Raw genomic sequence first — 17,779 nt, 5'->3', positions numbered from 1 at the left:
GCCCTCCTCCTCTCTGTAGAATCTCAGAGCTGGCAGGGGGGCCAGAACTCCCCTGTCGCCCCCGGGGCCTGGAGCCCTCAACTGGGTCAACATCTGGCCGCGTGGCCTGAGCCCTGGGCCTCCTCTGTCCTCTCCCTCCCCATCTGTGCCTTTTCCCAGCCCCTTTTCTTCCCCAAGGCCCTTCCTCTCCCGCTAGCTGGGTCCTCCGCCAAGCGCCGCCGCGGGAGCAGCACACCCTCGGCCCATCCTTCTCCGCCGGCCCAGGCGGGCGGGTGGGGATGCGTCCCGTGGCTGAGATCACCAGTGGGCCGGTGGGAAGCGCCTCTCCAGCCCTCGCCGGCTCTGCCGCCGGGTCCTGGGAACCCGGGCTCAGGTTCTGGCCCTCTTGGCATCGGCCAGCTTGCCCTGGGATGCCCTGGTGAGCTGGGGGAGAGGTAAGCGGAGGCACAGGACAGTGATGAGGGGGTGGCTGGGCTGGAAGGGGGAAGAATGAATAAAACAGGCTGGTGTCTGCACCGGAACGCCGAGTCCCCTTAGAGAGGCTCCCGGCGCGTTGGGGAGCAGAATGTTTGCTGAGAGTGGAATGAAATCCAGAAGGAAGGAAACGTTTTCTCTGGAATGAGAGAGGAAAAGTGGGCGGCCAGCTGCCAAGCAGGTGGTGGTGGCCAGGGTGTCAGACCTGGGTCGGGCCCTGAGGCAAGGGGATGGGCGGACCCTGGGGCGCACCCTGACTCCTAGGTCTGGAGCCCCTCCCTTGCGTCTCTCCTGTCCTTCCCTCTGTGCCCCACCCATTGACCTCCTATCCCCCCTGTCTCCCGTGGGGAGGGCGGGCTTGCATCTGTGATGGTTTTTGCACCCAAGTGCTTGCCTGCCTCTGGCTCCTGCCCTCTCCCGTGCCCTCCCGAAGCCTCATGTCTGTCCCACTTCCTGCACCTCTGGCCGGGAGAGAGGCCACCAGAGTGCAGCTGCTGGGCCTGACTTTGCCACCTAAAAAGCCATCCCATCCTGGGCACTGGTCCCCTCTCCAGTCACAGAGGCGGCATGCTAAGGAGACATTGAGACCAGCCTCTGAACTACTGAACGCCAGACTATGATTCCTGATAGATTCCGCAGGGCCTGGAGGGGGCCTGGGGAGCCTCAGTGGTAATCGGGTGTTTCTCGTGGCCAGCCACTTGTTCTCCTCAGGAAGAGGCTGGTGAGTTTCTTTCTGTTTATGTGGTAACCAGGCTACCGAGATGGCAAACTTAGGTTCTGCAATTACACAGCGTTTCGGAAGCAAATTGATAGGATAACGTGTTATTATTGGCTACTGGGTTAATAGCTATTTTGGCAGGAGTACCAATCCTGCGTGGTGTTGCTGGCGCGGGGTGTGAGAATGGCGCGATGGGGTGGAGAGGAATGGTGGGTGCGCGTTGCACAGAGCTGCAGACTTGGGAGGACTCTGGGGGCCTCCTCTGCCAGCGCCTGCTTGGATAATGCTCAGTTCTGATTAGCTGTTGCCGAAAACAAGACCAGAGAGGTTGAGAGACCAGCGTCAGATCACACAGTGAGTTGATGCTGGGGTTGGATTTTGGGTCCCTGTGGGGTTTTGGATGACAGCTTGGTCTGTGATCTTAGAAGGCAGGGCACATACCTTCACACTGAGCCCCATGCAGGCATCTCAGAAAATGTGCCCTGAAAAGTTTGCATGCTCTAGCTTCAGGGTGCTTGCACCTGCTAGATCCCTGCCCGGGATCCTGTCTCTCTAGATTCCACCTTGGCCTGCTGCCTTGTTTGCTTCTAGTGTCTGCTCAAGTGTTGCCTTGTCACCTGTCCGGAGTGGCACCCCACCCTCCACCCTTTTCCTGCCCTGCATTTCTTCATAGCAACACGTGATTTACTATAGACTGATTTATTCCTTCTTCAGCAGGAAGATTTAGTCTCTTCTCTTTGCATTGTAAGCTCACTGAGGGCAAGGACTTTGTTTCTTCATATCCTATCCCCAGATCCTCGAACAGGGCTGGCAGAGTAGGCACTTATTCATATTTATAGAAGGAATAAATGAATGTAAATTGCAATGTCATTTTAAAAAATGGCTGCCATATAGCAGGTGACTCGCTGTTTGTCCTTCCTCTTGGAGGATGGTTGGAGTCAGGGGGGCTTCTGTTATTCCTGTCCCTGAGAGGAGGTCTGCAGGCCCTCCTTTGGGGCTCATCAGGAGATCATTTCTTCTTGGAGACTAAGGGAGTTCAGAAGGGAGTGGATTCCTCTTCATTGGAAGGGACCAAACCTCTTTGGAGAAGGGATTTAAGGACTGGGTGGGGTGGACCAGAGCCCTTCAGGGGCACTGGCTTTCTTTATGACATGACATTGGCAGGAGTGACATAAGGAGGTGGTAAATTGGGGATGCCCGCGGGAAGGGTAACCTTGGAGTGGGGGTGGATTTCCCCGAGGGCAGGGGTCTCACGGTGAACCACAGCTCTGCCCAGCGGTTTCCGTGTTTGCTGCCAGTGGTCTGGAAATCACACACAATGATCTGTTCATTGAGCATGTGCCATGTGCCAGGCGTGGGGCCAGCGTGCTTCACCTGCGGTATCTGATCTCATCCTCTGCACAACCCGAGGAGGCAGAAGGAATTCTGCCTGTTATTCCTCTTGGTGAAGATTAGAGCGGTCCATTAATGTATCCTGGTTTACACCACTGGTCAGTGGTGGAGCTGTGATTTGAACGGAGGCTCTTTGGCTCCAGAGCCTTCTTGGACATGATCCTGATGCCCCCGGAATGCAGCCTCCGTGGTACAGGGCTTTGCTGGGTGTGCTCACTGCCCCAGAAATTGCAGCAGAGCCTGGTACAGACGAGGCACTCCATAAATATTTCAACAGTGCAGTCGCTGGCTGATCGAGTGAGTGGATGCGAGGAGTTTCCCAAGATGAGCGGGAAGTGCTCACTTTTTACTGTTGGTCCATTGGACAGAGAGAGGGAAGCCCAGGCTGGGAAGGAGGTGACACTGACTTGTGCTTGACTGGCCCGACTTCCTCTTGAAAAAATTCCAAGGGTGCTGCTTGGCTGTGCATTCCTTGTGGAGGGGTGCATTTGTTCACATGTCCTGGTTAGGAAGTAAGGAAGTTTCTGGTGAGTTTTGGGGGTCCCCCCTGGTGGGGAAGACACACATGCCTGCACGCATATACACGCCTACTCACATACCCTTATTCTCCAGTGTGGTGTGTGAAGAAAGGCATCCACTTGAGGGGGTTTTCCTGGAAAAATATGGAGACTCCAACCCCACATCCCACTGTTGAGTCTGTATCTTTTTTTTTTTTTTTTTTTTTGAGACGAAGTCTCACTCTGTCACCTAGGCTGGAGTGCAATGGTGCGATCTCGGCTTACTGCAACCTCCGCCTCCCAGGTTCAAGCAATTCTTCTGCTTCAGCCTCCTGAGTAGCTGGGATTACAGGTGCCCACCACCACGCCCAGCTAATTTTTGTGTTTTCAGTAGAGACAAGGTTTCACCATGTTGGCCAGGCTGGTCTCGAACGCCTAACCTCAGGTGATCCACCCGCCTCGGCCTCCCAAAGTGCTGGGATTATAGGTGTGAGTCACCGCACCGGCCTGAGTCTGTATCTTTAAGAGCATGGAATCTAAGCTTATTATCTTATTAAATCTATCCATTTGTTTGGCTCTGGTCTGAACAAGTAAGCCCCCCGCCACCCCCAGCCCCACCCAGCTCCGTGTCTCCTTTGTTTTAATGCCATTTCTTCAGGATTCAGGCTGAGGCTGGGTAGCTGGGCTGTTCCTTCTGCCTCCGTCCATGCATCTTGACCCCCATACCCTTGCTGCTTCCCTGGCTCCAAGAGACTCTTTCAAAAAAAATCGTAACAAATTCAGGCCCCACTGAAGACTAGAGTAATTGCATTCTGCTATAATGAGAGGGGGCCCCAGGGATCTTGGTGATGCTGGACAGGCTCTACTGGGGACAGCCCCACTGGACCCAGGTGGTCAGGAGGGTGGTCAGGTCAGGCTCATTTACTCCCTGACTTCCAGCTGGAAGCTCTGTCCCCAACTCCTAGGCCCCACCTTACAGGGGTGTCTTGAGTGGCTCCTTGCTGCTTCTTTGTGATTAGGCTATTCATTCATTCATTCATTCATTCATTCATTCATTCATTCATGTATGCATTCGTTTTCTCATTTTCTCATTCTGTATTCATTCATACCATAGTTTTCAAGTGCCTCCTTTAGACAGAGCCCTGGACTTCAGTATTTCATCCATTCATCCATCCATCCATCCATCCATCCCTTTATTCATTTATTCATACCACAGTTACCAAGAGCTTCCCATAGACCAGGTACGCATTCATTCATTCATTCATTCATTCATTCATTCATTCATTCATCAAGCAGATAGTTCTTGCCAGGCACCTTCTGGGGGCTCCCAGGAATCCAGGAATCCAGGGCTTGTCAGAATTGTCTCCAGGCAGTACTAAACCGGGAGTACCTGCAAGGAAACCTTAATCACATTCTTGGAAGAAGATAAAAAAGCATAAGGGAAGTGGTTGAGAGGTATAGTGTGGGTGGAGGAGGAGGAAGGAAGGTGCCCCTCCCTTCTGGCCCTGCACCCCACCCTGACGAGAGACCTGACTAAAGTGTGCACCCATTGACTCATTTCACAAATATTGAGGGACTACTGTGTGCTGGGTGCTGGGAGGAGCTGGGAACCAGCTGGGGACCATGGAGCCGCCCGTGGCAGACTGTAGGCCCAGCACCACCCTCAGGGGTGCTGTCAGCCTGAGCTGGGATGGGGGTGGCATCTCCCTTTTCCAGACCCCACTATGAGGAGGGTACCAGTGCCTGCAGCATTGGGCACGTGAAGCACCTCGTGTGCCATGTGCAGGATCCAGGATGACTGATAGCTCTCCATCAGTTTCTCTCTCCCCTGCATTACATCTGTCCACCCGGCCTCTTCTTGAGCATATGTGTGTCAGGGGTGTGTTTCCCATAAACCCCACATGTCAACGTTTCATACAGCTGATGAGTTAGGCGGCCAGATTCTCCTGGCTCTGCCGGACTCTGCCCTGGGGCAAGTCCCTCCCTCAGACCTCAAGGGCCTCAGTATCCTGATGTGTACAGTGCACAATACATCTGTAAAATGGGTCTAGTGAAAGGATTATGTGTGGCTTAAATATATTAAATAAGTAAAACAGCCCAGCACAGTGGCTCACGCCTGTAATTCTGATACTTTGGGAGGCTAAGGCAGGAGGATTGGTTTAGCCCAGGAGTTTGAGATCAGCCTGGCAACATACATAGTGAGACCTCATTTCTACAAAAAAATGAAAAAAATTAGCCAGGCGTGGTGGCACACCTGTAGTCCCAGCTACTTGGGAGGCTGAGGTGGGAGGATCACATGAGCCTAGGAGGTTGAGGCCACAGTGAGCTATGATTGTGCCACCACACTGCAGCTTGGGCAACAGAGTGGGACTCTATTTGAAATTTTAAAACCCAACCCCCACCCCAAACAAGTAAAACATCAAAGACTAATATGATAAGTAAATAAATAATATAGGTTTTAAGAAAGCCGGGCATGTAGGAAGTGTCCGGTGAGTGTGACTGATGTTCAGGTCTGTTTATTGAGCAGGGGCACACAATGAGGCACACAGATGAGGGCCTGGTTCCAGTGGGAGGAGGTGGTGGCCACTCAGGCTGAGAAAGCAGGGACAGGCAGGGCGCTGGGGAGGGCGTTCCTAGGAAAGGGTCAGCGATGCTGGGAAAGGGCGGGAGACCCACATGCAGGGCTGGGGCAGCCTTCAGCCATGAGGCTTGATAGCCCAGCCACAAAGTCCACGATGACAATTACTCTAGGGGTGGAAATATGAAAATTAGGGGAAAATTGGAATTTCCTCTGCCATGTCGTAGATTTGGTGAGTTTAAGGGTGAGTGGGGCCTGCAGAGGAGCCGCTTGGCTAGCCCAGTACATCCTCGAGAATGCTCTGGCTCTTCTCTTCCTGGCCCTCCTCAGGCCCTGGGCTCCTTGCAGTGCCCAGCCCACCTCTTCTCTCCTGCCTGCCTCTGGCCAGGCATAGTGCTGGGGATACAGCAGCTATGAAGGCGCACCCCATCCCTGCACTGCCCTGTCTCGAGCGGGAGAGGGACAGACCAAGAGCTGCAGTCACTGCAGTATGGGTCAGGGCAGCAGGACCTGCGCCACATCTCGGGCTGCCCAGCCCAGTTTCTGGTGGTTCATGCATGTTTAACCCAACTACATCTTTATTTTAATGAGCATTACAAAAACATCATACTCATGATTTCATCAATATCATGATTTAGGATTACACTTGGGTACCTGGCATTGTTAGTCCTGAGGTCACTGAAAGGACAAGGTTGAGTAATAGTATAGGACACAGACCCTGACGGTGGCCTCTCAGTGACTTGAGTATGGCAAATCCTGGCAGGTGCAGAGAGGGGGCTGTGGAGGGGGCTGTGCAGGCTGAAGGCCGTGGTTTCCGAGTCTGGTGCCACCATGTGTGGCAGTTGTACCTTAGTCAGTGTGGCAGGGAGGGCCCCTGAACACAGAGCCTGAGGCAAGGGCTTAGTGCAGTGTATGTGGCGAGGAGGCACTCCCAGGAAGTAGGACGGAGGAGACAGGGCCAGGGAAAGGCCGATTTTGGGGTGCAGTGTTGAGCCTGCTGCTATAGACCGCTGGTCTTGAACCTGCCAAAACCTTCGTGTCTGTGCAGGATGCCCCAGGAATGGTCTTCAGAGGAGCCCACTGGCTCCAGGTCCTTTTAGGTGAAGGTTGCCCCTGGGGGCATCACCTCTCCTGCCTTTGGGGTCAAGCTTGAGACAGGCAGACACCTGGAGGCGGGGCCTCAGGCCCTTTTACGCAGACTGTCCCCTCAGCTGCTGAACTCCCAGGGGGCCACTGGCCGCGATGCAGCCAGGTCCCTGAGTTCCTCCGTCCCTCAGCGTTCCCTTCCATAAAATGGGACCAAGCTCATGACTGGCTCCTGGAGCTGCTGGAGGGCACCTGGCACATGGCCGGAGACAGGGAGTGTTTTTGGGGAGTTTCTCCATCCTCCAGATGCGTGGGGTGGGACCCTGGGGCTGGGCCCTGGATGGGATTTGACTGAGAAGCAGGGGATCTGTGGTTTGAGGTCAGACAGTGTGTACACCTTGTCTGTGGAAGTCTCCAGCCAAACGAGTGTGTCACCCTGGGAGGTGTCTGGGCTGAGAATATGGATCCAATCCAGACATCCTTTCAGGCCGGGCTCCATGGGAGGCCACCTCCTTGGGAGAATGCTTGTGCCCCTGAGCGGGTGTCACTCCCTCTCTGTCCCTGGGACATGGTGGTTCACAAACTCACATCCTGTGGTGGTTAGGAACGCAGCCTCTGAGGTCAGTGAACCCGTGTTCAAAGCCCTGCTAGGCCATTTCCACCTGTAAGGCCCTGAGCCTGTCAATTAACCTTTATAAGCCTCAGTTTTCTCATCTATAAAATGGGGCTTGTAATAGGAACACATCAGATTGCTGTGAATATTAAAACGAGACAACCCAATTTTTTTCTTGGAGACAAAAAATAAAATGAGACAACATGTGGCATGGCTCAAACACCCAAGAAATATGTGGCACTTAATAAACGTCATGATTAGACCTATATGTACATATGCAATGTATGATATAGAATCCAAAATATAACTTATTAATTATTCTTCAGTGTTGCCAGTTGGTCTAAGCTCAGAGCTCTAGCCTGGAGGCATTATGGGGTTTTCTGATACTGGTTTTTGGGAAAATTACAAGATGAACTTGGTCATCCATTCGCCCGTTTGCCTTTTTCTTTTTTTTTTTTTTTAAAGAGAGTCTTGCTCTGTTGTCCAGGCTGGATGTAGTGGTGCAATCTTGGCTCACTGCAACCTCTGCTTCCTGGGTTCAGGTGATCCTCCTGCCTCAGCCTCCCGAGTAGTTGGGGTTACAGGCGTGTACCACCACACCTGGCTAATTTTTATAATTTTAGTAGAGACAGGGCTTCACCATGTTGGCCAGGCTGGTATCGAACTCCTGACCTCAGGTGATCCACCCACCTCAGCCTCCCAAAGTGCTGGGATTATAGGGCGAGCCACTGCACCTGGCCTCCGCTTGCCCATTTGCATTGAGAGCTTCCACTGTCTGCATCTGTGGTAAGAAAGTCACATAAACCAGCTGCATTCAGTCCTCCATCCCAGTGTAGATGGTATGGAGGACTGGAAGTTAGAAGACCTTTGACTCGGGTCCCTAGGTAGCCAGGGTGGGGGTTGGAGGAGAGAGGGAGGTGGGACAGACACTTGGAGAGCTGGAGACTTGCCCTGGACGGGGTGAACAAACCCCCACTGGAGTTACCTCGTGCACCCACTTAGCATTCAGCGCTTCAATTGTATGTGCTCTGCAAGGGAAAGACTGCGTGGGTTTGTGGAAGAAAAGTAATTTAGCAGTGTGGGTTCAGGGGCGAAGTGACCGTGAGACGGATGCTGTTCTGGGGCTTTTGACTTCCACACTCCCCTCCTGTGGGAGCAGACGCTTGTCCAGCATGTTGAGGTCTATGGTGTGTATTTGGGAACACTGTGGCTCTTTCACACAGACGACATGGCAATTTATTCCAAAAGTGGAGGAAAAGTTGACTAGGTTGGACTCGCTGAAGGATGGTGCGCCCATCCCCCTCAGTGCCCCAGCAGGGGCCCTTGTGGGGGGAGTTGATACTTCTGCTGTCCATAGTGACTTGAGTGTTCAGCCCCCACTTGGAAGGGGACCCATTCCGATTGTGCAAGGGTTTTCTCCTGCAGGGGCACCTGATTTTGGCTGTCGAGAGCCCTGGGTTGTTGGGGCCACTGATCACTGTTTTCCTTGAAATGGGTTCTGCTTATAGGCTAGAGATCATTTAAATCTCAGTCATTTGTAGACCCGGAGTTACGGGAGGTCTAGAAAGAGCCCTGGGCTGGGGAGTCCGGATTCCACTTACTCATGAGCTAGTTTTTCAGATAGTGTTGGTGGTTGTTGGGGCCTATGGAATGGAGTTCTTGGCTCCTTTGCTTGGTATTTAAGGTCTTGACGATGGGCTCTCATTGCACCTTCTAAGCTGCTTCTCCCACTGGTACCCAAGCTTCAGCCATGGCTCCCACCATTCCTTCTTCCGGGAGGCCTTCTCCTCCCATCTCTCTGTATCTGGGGGTCCCCGGCTTTAGTCATTTGCATATCTCTACTGTGATTCTTGCAACATTTGAGTATCACTGATGCTATGATTCACCTAGTATTTTTCTTTGCTGGTTCTTTTTGTGGTTAAATTAATTCATTTACTTCATTCTGCAAATGGAAACCCAGTATGATTTACTGTAAGATGACAGTAACCTTAAAAGTAAATAAAAAATAAAACTGAAGAAAATTCCATGCTCGTGCTATTCCAGCCAGGAGTTGCTTTGTTCTGGAAATGCTAAGCATGGGGTCTGCCCTCTCTTTTGTTGAAATGCTGGAGAGGAGTTAGAGGCAGCCTTTCTCCCTGGCCTAATCTGAAGGCTGACAACAGAATGGAAAGGGCGCTAACTTTTTCATTAGTGCATCAGGGTTATTTAAGACCATCTTGGCTGCTCCCTAAAATGATCACAGGTCCTACCAATGGGAGGTAGCCCATGTTTGGAAGAACACAGGTCAGTGGAGCTCCTACTCCTTCTTCAAAGCCCAATTTGAGTGCCCCAGCCTCCCACGATGGCACCTCGTCTGTGCCTTTCCATTCCCAGCCCTCCCAGGCTTGGAGCTTCTGGCGCCCAGTGGCCTTGGCCAAGGGAAAGTTCCCTACAACCCTGCAGGGACAGCATGAGCTCCTTGTCCGTACTCCTACCTGGGGCCTGTGCCCTGCGCCCCCCGGGACGTATTGGACTGCCATCTTCTGTAGGCCCAGATGAACACCAGGAAAGGAGGAAATGAGGACCTACTCCTAGCCACGCGGGAGACCACTCCTCCCACCACCACCTGTGAGATGCTTGGGGAGGTAGGCAGAGCTGGGCCCCAAGTCATGGCTTGGGCTTCGGTGGGCAGTGACCACCGTGGCTTGAATGAAGGCTCAGGAGCTGGAGAGGGCGAGGCATGCTCAGTACACCTCTTTGATGACAGTGGGTGGTCTTGATGGCTTCCTGGAGAACTATGGAGTTATTCCAGGCTCCTTCTACTTAATTCCTGTGGAAGTCAGGGCCCTCACCCTCTCTATGTTTTATATGTTTGATCTGTAAGATGGGGGTTAATGGTGGTAGTGGTCACCACGTAGGATGGAGGTGAGGGTTTAACAAAATGGAGCTTATGAAGAGCTTGGCACTGTGTCTGCCCACAGAAAGGGCTCAGCAGAGGCTGCCAATCTGAAGTTCAAAAAGTGGTTCACTATGACCATGCCTCAGACCCACAAAGGTGCAGGAGACACAGGGACACCCTAACCACTCAAATATAAACAGGCAGTGCCCTGAAGTCAGTGAGGATGACAGAGGCAGTCAGGGAAGGCTTCCTGAAGGCAGTGTCTTATAGGATGGGAATGTGTTAGCCAGGATAGAGCAGGTTTGGCATGCCACAGTGGCAGTACAAGCCTCCAAAAGTGTTGTCCATCTCCCTCCCTGCAAAGGAGAAAGAACATCTGCTTCCTCCAAGTCATCAGATGGGGATGCAGCTCTGGAACCCTACCCACCCCTTTCCCTGGAAGTGGCAAAGGGGATGCCTGAACATTTCTCAGAGGCTCCTGAGCACATCCAGACCTTAGCTTTAACTTCTGCAGCTAAAATGTGTAGATGGGAAAAATGCTATCCAAACATGCCTAATCCCAATCAAAGGATTATTTTCTTACAGAAAAGCTTCACCTATACTTAATAGTTTTAAATTGTTCCGGGTACCAATTAGACTTTTAATTTTGCTGTTCCCTCCGGCGGCTGGAGGATGTGTGTGGTTTGCGTTTAATCAGAGTTGAATTCTTTTTTTTTTTTTTTTGGTGGTTCTCGGGGAGGGAAGGAGATGAGGAACCTGTTCAGGGTTTCCTTCTGGTCCTCCCAAGACTTGTGTGGGGCGTAGAGGCGCTGGGCAGCTCTGAGTTTGGGGTTCTTTGTCTGGGGAGCAGGGGATGCCTCCAGAGTGGGGAGCCCAAGTCCCCTCCCACCCGCCTGAGGTTTCGTTGCTGCAGCCCTGTCTGGAGAATCCAATGCCGCGTTAAATATATGGATTATCCAAAAATTTCTGCAGCAATAGGGTGAGTTATTATTGATTCACAGAGCACGACAAAACATCACTGCATGAATTAGCAAACAGCTGTTTCTAATTTGAGTTTAGAACGGTACACAGAGGAACTTGTTTCTCTGTTCACTCCTTTCATTTATAATGAATTTTAATCACCGCTACAGGTGAGAAAAATGTAGAAACAAGCTTGTATCTTGTGGAAGAAACAAAGGAGAGACAGATGCTAACAGATTTCCAGTCTGTGATAAAAGGGATGTTTTGGTACACTTTACATGTAATTAGAGCGCAGCTGTTTCCAGTCCCAGGTCCACGAACACGGCCGAATGTGGGCTCTGCCGATCTCCAAAGGGAGTCAAGAAAAACAGTGATTCAACCCCGAAAGCATTTTGCTTTCTCTCGAGTGGAGCAGAGCGCCCTTTGCGCAGGCCCTTGGCGGTGTTGCTTCGTGAAGCTCACGGAGATGACTTCACAAGGCACCAACTCCTTGTGAAAAGGCGGGCAGGCGATGTCAGGGTGCGCAGGAGGCCCACAGCAGGAGGCTGGCAGGAGAACCTTCCAGAGCTCCTGAGTTCCTAGCGCCCTTGGGGAGTCCCTTGTAGGGGCAGACTTGGGGGGCTCTTCCTTGCTGGCAGGAGCTGATCACTATGCTCCTCTTTAGCAAGTTTGATCACAGCCAGCTCTCGGGTGAGTTGATGGGCACTGGCTTTTTTTTTTTTTTTTTTTTTTCCCTTTCCTAGTCTGTTTAATTTCTGCAATAAAACTCGAGCTCGATTGCATTTTCAATATCAGTGCTAAGTAAATTTGTCTAAGGGATGGAGCTGCCTGGCAGGCTGTGTGTTCTGCGAGGTCAGAGGCTTCAAGGGGAAAGGTGGACACGTCCTTGCCCTGCATGTCCAGGAGCCGTGTGGGGGCGGGTAGGGGGTGTGCTGGGAGTCTGAGCCTTGTCCCCCACCCCCTCCACCATGAGCTGAGGGACCCACATCCAAGCCATGCATGGCTGCCGGTGCCTTAGAGTCTCTGTTTCTATAATGAGAGCGTTGGGTTCCACCTTTATAATGAGGGGTCTTGAAACTCCTTTCAGGGCTGATGTCCTGGAATTGTGAACGGCAGGGGCCCTCTGATAATTTTGGCAGGTTGAGTTTGCTTTGCTTGAAAACCATCTTGTGCACGGGTAACTGTAGGTTTAGTTTAGACCCTCTTGGTTATCAATCAGGGCTCAGGGAGATGACACTGTGTCTTGTGTCCATTCAAACCATCCCAGCCATTGCCAGCCTTTCCTTGTCCTGTGACCACCTTATGGTGAGCTGGGAGCCAGCAGCCGGTGACTATTTTAGGCATTATAGAACATTTGTTATAATGCCTTACAGATATTCACTGATTTCATCTTTAAAACAACTCTATAGCTGGGTCTATATATAGTCATACCCATTTTACAGATGTGAAAACTGAGACAGATTTCTCCATCTGTAAAACGGAGCAACGGTCATTCACTTGGCTGAGGTCACACACATTGTAAGTAGGGGAGCTGGGACTCTAAGCCCTGCTGCTGGCTCTCAGCCACCAGACAAACACAGATGCCTTCAGGGCCCGGGACACCCCCTAATGGGGAGGGAAGTCCTGGGGTGCTGGACATGCAGGGAGGTGGGGGGCCCTGCTCCAAGAAGCCCCAGCTGAGCTCCATCTTCCACATGCCAGATGCAGAGTCTGTGCTCGCAGGCCTTCTCCTTCAAGAAAAACCAGAAGTGGGCCAGGCGTGGTAGCTCATGACTGTAATCCCAGTGGTTTGGTACCCTGAGGCAGGAGGATCACTTGAAGCCAGGAGTTTGAGACCAGCCTGCGTGACACAGAAAGACCCTGTCTCTACAAAAATAATTTTAAAATTAGCCAGGCATGGTGACACGCAACTGTGGTCCCAGCTACTTGGGAGGCTGAGGCAGGAGGATTGCTTGAGCCCAGGAGGTTGAGTCTGCAGTGAGCCATGATTGCATCACTGCATTACAGCCTGGGTGACAGAGGGAGACCCTGTCTCTAAGGAAAAAACAAAACAAAACAAAAAAAAACCCAGAAGTGACTGTGAATTAGGGAACAACAACAACAACAACAACAAAAAACATTGGGAATTCTTGATTTGTAAATGTTGGCAGTTTTACAGAATCACTAACACTGATAACTGGGTGGCCCCCAAACTGTCCAGTGGGAGGATAGCCATGGTAACCTATGACCCACTGCTCAGGGCATCATTTCTCCCAGTCCAGCTGGCTAAGAGCCCCAGGCTGGAAGTTCAGGTCCAGCTCTTCCAGTCACTTTGCGATGTCAGGATGTGACCTAACCTCTCTGTTCTTTTTCCTCATTCCTGGGGTGACCACACAACTTACTGTGTAAGCTCAGCTGTTCATGAGGGTGAAAGGGATTCACTAACGGGATGGGATGCTGGGTTCCATCCCAGGATGCCTGGGTGTGTGGCACCCCACTTACTTGTAATATGGGGATAATAACAGTAACAAAACCACCACGACCACCACCACTGCACAGAGTTGCTCCAGATGACAAATGAATAATGGGTGTGAGGTGCTGTGCAAAATGTTAAATGCCCTATAGATGATGGGATTTACGATGAATGATAATACTGTCAGTTACATTAGGAACCCCTTTATTTCCTTTAGCCAATGTTCATCCAATGTTTAGCAGTATGTAAACATTAACCACTTTGTAAGGTAGTTACTTTTAGTTTCCCCATCCTGTGGATGAGGACATACGCACTCAGAGACGGGCAGTAACTTGCCTGTGGTCTCACAGCTAATGATGGCTGAGCAAGCCAGTGCATGCTCTTATTCATGGCTCTGCTGTCCCTCAGGACTGACGTCTCCCTGCAATTGACTGAGTTTCTTCAAGCTTAGCAGCCTAAGCTAAGTTTTGAGTCCCTGGAAGTTTTGTTAAGGGCTTTGGTGGCAGCTGTTCACTGTCACATGGCATTTCAGCAGCCCCCAGAGCTGGCTGGAGAAGGGCGGGCCTGGCCATTCTCTGTCTTTGAGATGTCCAGTGACCTCTGAGTCTTTTTTCTCCTAAACCGAAAGAATGATCCCTACTTTTCCTTGCTGTATTCCTTGGGGATGATGAGATCACATTCGTAAGAAAGTCTCAGCTCCCTGGAGGAGGAATGAGTGAATAGGAGCTGCTATTATTTTTGCTAATAGCATAATTCTAACTCAAGATTTCAGGCAGAGCCATGTCAGATTCTGGTCACCTTTGTGGCGCTCCTTGGCCTACCTCTGAGGAAAGAACCTCTGACAGCCGCATCCCTTTCCTTTCCCAGGGTGGACTTTTGATGTCCCAGGGGTCAAACTTAATCCTTTACACTTCTCCTGTCCCTTTAGGAAAGTCAGATATCTAGATACAGTACTGATGCTACCATTAAAGGGATTCTCTCTCTCTCTCCCTCTCTCTCTCTCTCTCTCTGTGTATTACTTCAAAGCAGTAAAGGGTTGCTTTAGCGTTTAATGTTTAAACAGTGATTAATTGACAGAGATTGGGCAGATAAGAGCATAGAAACCTAAGAATGCTGGGTACCTCTACACCCTTTGGAAAACTGGGTATTTAGAGCAGGCTCCCTAAATATGTGCTGAACTAAAAAACCACCCAAACTAGGAGATAGTAGAGAGCTGGGATACCTACCACCTGAGACTTATTCTGTACACAGGGCAGGCATAGACATCATTAATTGATAACAGACTCTAAGAGCTACAAAGCCTCTTAGAGACCTGTTCATCAGATTCTCTCTATCAAGAGTTGGGGAAATGAAAGCACAAAGAGGGGATATGCTTGCCCATGGTTACACAGTCTGGAGTCTGAACCTGGTGCAGTAGTAATCTCATCCACTATGGGTCGTGGCACCACCCTCTGGGCTTGAGGTTCTGCCCCCTTAGTCATCCCTTTTTTCCCCATGAAAGGTAGCATGTACTTCCATCTGAGTAGTTTTATTAACCTGTTTCCTGCTTGTGAAATTTTGGGTGTCCAACAGACTTCTTTCATCTTGTACTCTCTCTGTCCTTTTTGGTTCAAGCTGTCAGTGTTTCTGCCAGTATAAACTTTTCAAGAACCTTGTGAGTCTCCAGTGTATGTCATGGGTATTTTCTCCATTATTCAAGATGGTCCTCCACAGATATTTCCTGGATAATCCCTTCTCTACTTTTGTCTTTTGCTGAGATCACTCCAGAGCAATGCCCCCAAATTTCCTAGATGCTCTCTAATTTGATCTAGGAGATCTGCAAGTCACACACTTAATCTCATCAAAGAGCCTTTGGTGTGACTCAATACTCAACACTCTAGTATTTTGATTTTTCTGAGATATTAGCAATATGTGCAGTCCTACCTTCAGCTTTTTCTCCAGAGCATGCTTTCTTGTAAGTAAATCTGTTAGAGTATTTCTGCAATCTGAGAATTTACAAAATCATTAATTTCTGGTTTATTTTTAACAGTTTGTTTTTGAGACGGAGTCTTGCTCTGTCACCCAGGCTGGAGTGCAATGGCATGATCTCAGCTCACCGCAACCTCTGCCTTCTGAATTCAAGCGATTCTCCTGCCTCAGCCTCCTGAGTAGCTGGGAGTAGCTGGGATTACAGGCATGCGCCACCATGCCCAGCTAATTTTTATATTTTTAGTAGAGATGAGGTTTCTCCATATTGGTCAGGCTGGTCTTGAACTCCCGACCTCATGTGATCCGCCCACCTCAGCCTCCCAAAGTGCTGGAATTACAGGCGTGAGCACTGCGCCTGGCCTGTTTAACAGTTCTTTTCTTAATCTTTTTTCTTTTTAGCAGCAAGAAGAAACCAGCCCATACCTTCCACGTTTTGCTTGGAAATCTACTTAGCTAAGTATCCAAGTTTATCCATGAAAGTTCTTTTTCCCACATAACTGTGAGTCATAATTTCACTTAGCTTTCTGCCGCCAAATATCAAGGATCCCCTTTCCTTCAGTTTCCAATAACATATTTTTGATTTCCTGATAAGCTGTCACTATCAGTGCCTTTATTAATATCCATATTTCTCTTAATAGTTTTTTCATGATGATTTAGATATTTCCTAAGGTGATTTAGGTTTTCTCTAATATGTTCCTTACTTTCTTCTGAGTCTTTATTAACAGAGTCATTAACATCCATGTTTCCATTAATCTGTTCAAGGCCACCTAGGCTTTTAAATAAGCCATACTCCTCAAAATTCTTCTACCCTCTGATCGCTGCCCAATTCCAGAGCCACTTCCATGATTTTAGGTATTTGTTCTTGTAGCACCCCACTCCTGGTACCAAAATCTGTATTAGTTTGCTATTACTGCTGTAACAAATTACCATAAACAGTGACTTAAAATGACAAACAAAAAAATAGTATCTTACAGTTCTGTAGGTCAGAAGTCTGACTCAGATGTCACTGGGTTAAAATTAAAGTGTTGGCAGGGCTGCATTCCTTTCTGGATGCTCTTAGGGAAAAATCCATTTCCTTGCCTTTCCAATTCTTTGAGGCTGCTCACATTTCTTGGCTTATGGCCTCCTTCCATCTTCAGTACTAGTAATTGCTGGTTGGGTCCTTCTCATACTGCATCACTTCAACCTCCTCTTCTGCCTCCCTCCTGCACATTTAAGGACCCTTGTGATTACAATGAACCCATGTGGATAATCCAGGATAATCTCTTTATTTTAAGGTCAGCTGACTGTCAACCTTAATTCCATTTTACCATGTAACGTAACATATTCATATGTTCTGGGAGTTAAGACTTGGACATCTTTGGGGTAATTATTATTCTGCCTACCACAACCTCCAGGTTTGCTTCTGCACAGGCTATTTAAGCAGCAGGCTGCTCTACCTGCCATCCAGTGAGGAAAGAGGCCGGCAACATTCATTAGTGCTTGGCATCAGACCCAGCCTAGCCTGGTCATTCACCACTGACTTTGCCTCAATGGCTGGTGGGGTTGTAAAGCTTAAGACCTGTACCTGGTTCAATTCACGGGGCCTGGTACTGTGCTTGTGCATGGTGGACCTCAAGAAAGAGGGAGCAGGTCCAGTAGGGATATGGGCCCTGGATTGGCTCTAGGGCTTAGTGAAGCAGTGTAGCCTGGTGGTTAGTAAGTGGGTGGGGGCATCTGCCACTTGCAATCTCTGTGTGCTCAGAAGTTACTCTCCTTCTTGGAGTGTCACTTTGCATAGTTTTAAAAAGGGGTTGTTAATAGTACCTACCTCATAGGGAATGTGTGAGAATCAATTGAGAAAAAGCTGGCAAAGGACCTGGCACATAGAAAATATGCCATACAGCTGGGCGTGGTGGCTCACGCCTGTAATCCCAGCACTTTGGGAGGCCGAGGCGGGTGGATCACAAGGTCAGGAGTTCAAGACCAGCCTGACCAAGATGGTGAAACCCCGTCTCTACTAAAAATACAAATGTTAGCCAGGCGTGGTGGTGGGCATCTGTAATTCCAGCTACTCAGGAGTCCTATTGAGGCAGAGAATTGCTTGAACCCAGGAGGCACAGGTTGCAGGAAGCCAAGATTGCATCACTGCACTTCAGCTGGGTGACAGAGCGAGACTCCATC

General features: G+C 50.1%; 1 protein-coding gene across 4 annotated transcripts in view; it reads left to right on the top strand.

Moving 5' to 3' along the window:
* ZNF423 (zinc finger protein 423) overlaps positions 1-17,779 on the top strand; it is a 366,017-nt gene that overhangs the window by 191,089 nt on the left and 157,149 nt on the right. Inside the window, exon 1 of one of the 4 annotated variants that reach the window (XM_023189610.2) lies at positions 201-434. The exons of 2 other annotated variants lie outside the window; for them this stretch is intronic. The gene's annotated coding sequence lies outside the window, so the exon portion shown is untranslated. Of the gene's footprint in view, positions 1-200; positions 435-1,400; positions 1,547-17,779 lie in introns of those variants that run through there. One more of the 4 variants, XM_023189608.1, reaches the window with a different exon arrangement.

This window comes from Piliocolobus tephrosceles, chromosome 17 (genome assembly GCF_002776525.5).
Source record: "Piliocolobus tephrosceles isolate RC106 chromosome 17, ASM277652v3, whole genome shotgun sequence".
NCBI lineage: Eukaryota > Metazoa > Chordata > Mammalia > Primates > Cercopithecidae > Piliocolobus > Piliocolobus tephrosceles.
This window is presented reverse-complemented; position numbering and strand designations above follow the sequence as displayed.